We start from the raw sequence: 5,588 nt of genomic DNA on the forward strand, positions 1-5,588 counted from the left end.
GTTCAGATCGAATGAGTAATATAATTAGATCGGGAACAAATTTAGATAGAATGAGTAATAGAATTAGATCGAGGACAAATTCAGATCGAATGGGTAATAGAATTAGATCGGGAACAAGTTCATATCGAATGAGTAATAGTACTCAGGGACAACTGGATCATTTTGTTATTTTGCAATAGAAAGAAAAAAAATTCAATAATCCGGGAAGGTGAAGACAATAATGCTCAACTAATCGGGGACAAGTTCAGATCAAATGAGTAATAGAATTAGATCGGAGACAAGTTCATATCGAATGAGTAATAGAATTAGATAGGAGACAAGTTCAGATCGAATGAGTAATAGAATTCGATTGAGGACAAGTTGATATCGAATGAGTAATAGAATGAGTAATAGTACTCGGAGACAACTGGATCATTTTTTTATTTTGCAATAGAAGGAAAAAAAATTCAATAATCCGGGTAGGTGAAGACAATAATGTTCAACTAATCTATGGACCAAAATAGATGACCAAAATAGATGGTGAAAAATCTAAATAAAATTCGAAACCCTTAAATGAGAACTATTGGTGGACAAGATGTGAGATTCATGATAATATAAAGATGATGAAATCGGAGACAAGATCTAGACGCAACAGAGAATTTCCAATCGGAGACAAGATCTGGAGACAAAAACGAAAGTTAATTGTATAGTCTCAAGAGATATAATGTTTTTTTGGTTAAAGTGCACGTGTTTCGAGGGAAATAGAGATAAATAGGGAAGCTAATGTTGTAGGAAAAATAAATAGGGAGGAGAGATAAATAGGAAGGAAAGATAAATTGGGAAGATAAATAGGGAAGACAAATTAGTAATTCAAATACTAAATGTGGTATGAGTTGAAAGAATAGAAAGAATGTGGTAGATTTTGAAAGGAATTGGGAATAAGTGGTAGATTTTGTAGTTTTTCATTATAAATATATATTATATATATATTAAACCAAATGTCCTCACGGTAAAATGGATTAAATATATTTTTTTGTTGTCAAATGAAATATCATTTCAAGAATTTAGTTTATTAGAAATATTTTATTAAATGAAACAATAGTTTATTATTAAACTAAATTGTTTCATTTAACTAAAACACTTTATATGATGGTATTTCATCCCTGATTTTTGTGATTATGGGTATGTTATTAACTTTAGAACATGCAAAACAAGAGAATTCATGGGACTGAAAAGTCTTAGACCATCCTCAACGAGGGGATATTAAATTGGGATTTTTTAGAATTGTTTAATATTGATTTTGAAAAAATAGATTTTGTCGCCGAAAAAAAAAAGTCGAAGAAAGAGAGAGAAACAACAGCTTTTTTTTGTTGCCAAAGATAATACAGCGAGACTTTGTTTTCCTATCTTAGCAAAAAGCTTCAACCAATCTAATTGCACCACGTCATCGAGTCTTATGGGCTCTATCAACTCCCATTTTAGAAGCGCTTCTTTATCTGTTAGACTATTTTTGATTATTTTATGATCCAAAAATAATAAGAGCCCATGATAAAAATTGTTAGACCATAATTATCGGGCCATCACAAGGCCTGTTCTAAGATTTTAATATTGATAAAATTTATAAAAAGTGGGCTTAGATCGCATCTCATGTTCTCGGGCTAGAACTGTTTTTGGCCCGATCTTGTGTGCACGTGTCATCCGCTCATTCGTTGCGATTTTTGATAACGAAAATCGTTTTTCATTTGTGACAAAATCGAAAACAATCTAGGGTTTGTCTCAACCCTTCTCTCTCGTAGCGATTTTGCCGGCTTCTTTCCTTCGCTGATTACGCACCGATTTCCGGCCAAATCGGAGCCAAATTGATTGCTGCTTCACCTCGCCGTCGTTCTCTGCTGTCTCCCAAAGCCCGTAGGTACGTGTTATCATCTGAAAGTTTGAGATTTAGTGGATTTAGTTTTACAAGTCGATGTAGGTTTAGGTTTGGGTTTTAGTATCCGAATATATGAGATACAGTCGATGTAGACTATGGGTTTGGTTGCTTGTTGTTCTGATTTGCCATCAATCTGTGTGTACTTTAGTCAATGAGAAAGTTTAGGTTTTTGGTTGGAAGGTTAGGCGTTTAACTGTGATGGGATCGAGTTTTTGGCTAGCAGAGGCGAGTTGTGAATTTATTAACATCTGGTGCAAATTAGGGTTTAATGTTTTTGTTATGAGTATTGTGTCTTTTTTGCTTGATTAAACTGACCACAAGTGTTTGTTTTGGTTGTGAGACATGTAGGTGAGGTAGCTCTGAAGTGTAGATCGGAGTATCAACATCAACAACCATTTCCTGCCAACTATAAGGTAATACCCTTCTCAATATAGTTGTGATTTAGCTTCTGAAGTAGCTTGTTTAGAGTTCTTGTTCTTGTTTTCTGATGATTGCTTAAACTGAAGTATGTATGTTGTATGTATCTTGTTTTATGATGGTAGTTGTTTTGTAAGTTGTATCTAAGTTGTTTTGTGAGAGTTGAGTAGTTTAAGCGATGCTTGTTGAAACTGGTAGTGCTTTGTTAAAACTTTGGTTGTAACAGAACAGACTTTGTCTTGATGATTAGTTAGGTTGACACGAAATCCACAAAAACTTAATGAAGTTGTAACAACAACTAAATGACATCCATTAAAAGCTACTTCAAAACTTAAAAATAGTTAGTTGTGTAAAATTGTAATAAGTGTGGATTGGACATTGGTAGTTCAAGGTTAGCTCTCATTATTATGAGTTTATTTGCTAGGTTTAAAGATTGTTTGGTTGGAAAGTGTCTTTATTCCTGAGTTGATTGAGGTAGGTTCTGGACATTATTTAAGACTAATAACTAGTGTAACTTACCTCTATTAAACCAGAGGTAAGTTAAATTCATTGTCTCTCATATTCTCTTTTCTTCTGGCATATCTCCTCTTTGAATCTCTCTTTTCCCCAATATTTTACTTCTCTCTATCATATCTCCTCTTTTCATCACATTCTTCCTTCTATTATTCTGTTGGATATGGATTCAAATAACCATCCAAATAGGCAGTCTCAATCTCAACCATACTATAGTCTCCAAAACTTCCCTTACGGCAAATTTTCTTCCAATGCAAACATTTCCTTCTCTCAAATCCCTTCTTTTAGTTCACAACCGAGCTCACCACCAGTTCAAGCTGCAAGTCAACCAGAAAAGACACCAAGGGAGAGAAGGATTTGGACCAGCCAGGATGATCTTGTTCTTATAAGCGGTTGTGTATACACATCAAAGGATGTGATAATTGGGAATGACCAAAGGTCAGGGGCCTTTTGGAAGCGCATAGGAGAGTATTATGCTTCTAGTACTCATGTACTAAATGGGGCTGAGCCAAGGCTCCCTGACCACTGTAGGCAAAGATGGCAAAAAATCCAAAAGATGGTGGCCAGGTTCTGTGGATTTTATGCTGAAGCATTTAGTGAGAAAGCTAGTGGCATGAATGATTTGGACATTATCAACAATGCTCACCAACTTTACTATCAGCTGTACAAGAAGAAGTTCAGTTTGGAGTATGCATGGAATGCGCTGCGCTACGAACCAAAATGGTTGAACTTGGAGCCTATGAACCCTACTCCAAAGACAACCAGCTCTAACAAAAGAAAAGCCGATGATGCTCCACCATCTGCTGGATCAAATGTTTTTGAGGAAGAGAGCAGGCCACCAGGAATAAAGGCCATGAAAGCCAAGAGGAACAAAGGGAAAGGCAAGGTTGGACCAGCTTTGGCGACTGATGATAACATCTGGGAGAAGAAAGAGAAGGATATGGCTCAGAGGGAAAAACTCCAAAAGATGTCTGTTTACAAGACTCTCCTTGCAAGGAGTGAATCACTGGATGAAGATGAAAAAGTTCTTAAGAAGAAGCTAATGGCCGAGCTGTTTTAAATTAGGGAAAAACTAAGTTCATTTAACTATGTCTGATATGTCTGATTTAACTATGTTTTTCATTATGCATATGTTTCTGTTAGCTAAGTATGTGTGTTTGTAAATGTTATACTTCTATGTAACCTATCTGAACCTTGTTCAACTTCTATGCTTATATTTATAATGAATCAGTTATGTTAATTGAGGTTTGGTTTCAGGTTCAAGAAGACATGGGACTTGATTCTATTGCTCTGAAGAGGAGGCTGATAGCTGTTACTTTGGAGGCCCATTCACCAGTTTGTGGACCTTTGGTAATGTAACTTTTGGATTGTGAGTCACATGACTTTGTTCCTTTTGGTATCAATCGAGTATGTAAGCTAACTTTTGCAAATTGTAATCGAAAATGTAATGTCAACAGAGTCACATGTCAGGTTTGGATTGTAGTCGAGAGTCACATGTGTTTGGATAGTAGTATTAAAGCGAGAGTCACATGTGTTCGGCTTGTATTATTAAAGCAAGAGTAACAAAATTTCTTAACATATATATGTGATTCCCACCTTCGTTTCTCTCATCAAAATCAAACATCCCATAACTCTCATAAACACTACAAAAATCCCTTTCTCTCCTGTCTTGGAAAAACACTTCTCTTCTCTCATTCTCTACAATTTTCAACCATATAAACCATTTCAACCATTCCGTTTTTATGGCATCGTCTTCCAACAATTTTGACTTTCATAATTCATCTAGTAGTGATGATGATTTTTTTGACCAATATATCGACGCACAAATTGATAATCTATGTGATGGGATCGAAGAGGTTATTCCGACCGAAAGGAAGAAGCGTACTTATATAGAAAGAAATCGGGAAGAAGGGCACGAACAGTTGTGTAAGGATTACTTCAATGATAATCCGACTTTCACGGAGAACCTATTTCGCAGAAGGTTTCGCATGAACAAGCCATTGTTCCTGCGTATTGTCAATCGTCTCGCAGCAGAAGTGTCATATTTTCAACCAAAAAAAGATGCCACTTTCCGGAATGGTATATCACCGCTACAACAATGTACTGCAGCAATTCGACAATTAGCATATGGGGCTGCGGCCGACTCGGTTGACGAATATGTACGTATTGGTGAAACGACGGCACGTAAATGTTTGGAACATTTCGTCGTTGCAATAGTTGATTTGTTTGGCACTGAATACCTACGTCGACCCACAACAAAGGATCTTGAAAGGCTACTCTTTTATGGAGAAAAGCGGGGTTTTCCTAGGATGGTTGGAAGCATCGACTGCATGCATTGGAAGTGGAAGAATTGCCCAACCGCTTGGAAAGGAATGTATTCACGAGGGACCGAGAAACCAACAATTGTCTTGGAGGCGGTAGCTTCACAAGATCTCTGGATATGGCACGCCTTTTTTGGAGCGCCAGGTACAAGTAACGATTTAAATGTTCTTGCTCAATCCCCAGTATTTAATGACATTATTTACGGTCGAGCTCCCCAAATGAACTACTATGTCAACGGAAGGGAGTATAATTTGTCTTACTATTTGACGGATGGAATTTACCCTGAATGGGCGACATTTGTGAAATCCATCCAACGACCACAACACCCGAAACATCGTTTGTTTGCAGAACATCAAGAAGGTGCACGAAAAGATGTTGAGCGTGCATTTGGAGTCCTGCAATCTAGATTCGCCATGATTAAAAATCC

The 5,588-nt window shown here is 36.7% G+C and overlaps 1 long non-coding RNA gene across 1 annotated transcript; it reads left to right on the top strand.

Moving 5' to 3' along the window:
- The first annotated feature begins 1,807 nt into the window (after positions 1-1,807).
- LOC9299044 lies at positions 1,808-4,313 on the top strand. The gene is made up of 3 exons (XR_002330541.1): positions 1,808-1,891; positions 2,258-2,322; positions 4,097-4,313. It is a non-coding gene; the product is annotated as an uncharacterized LOC9299044 (long non-coding RNA).
- Positions 4,314-5,588: the final 1,275 nt, after the last annotated feature.

This window comes from Arabidopsis lyrata (assembly GCF_000004255.2).
Source record: "Arabidopsis lyrata subsp. lyrata unplaced genomic scaffold ARALYscaffold_68, whole genome shotgun sequence".
Lineage (NCBI taxonomy): Eukaryota > Viridiplantae > Streptophyta > Magnoliopsida > Brassicales > Brassicaceae > Arabidopsis > Arabidopsis lyrata.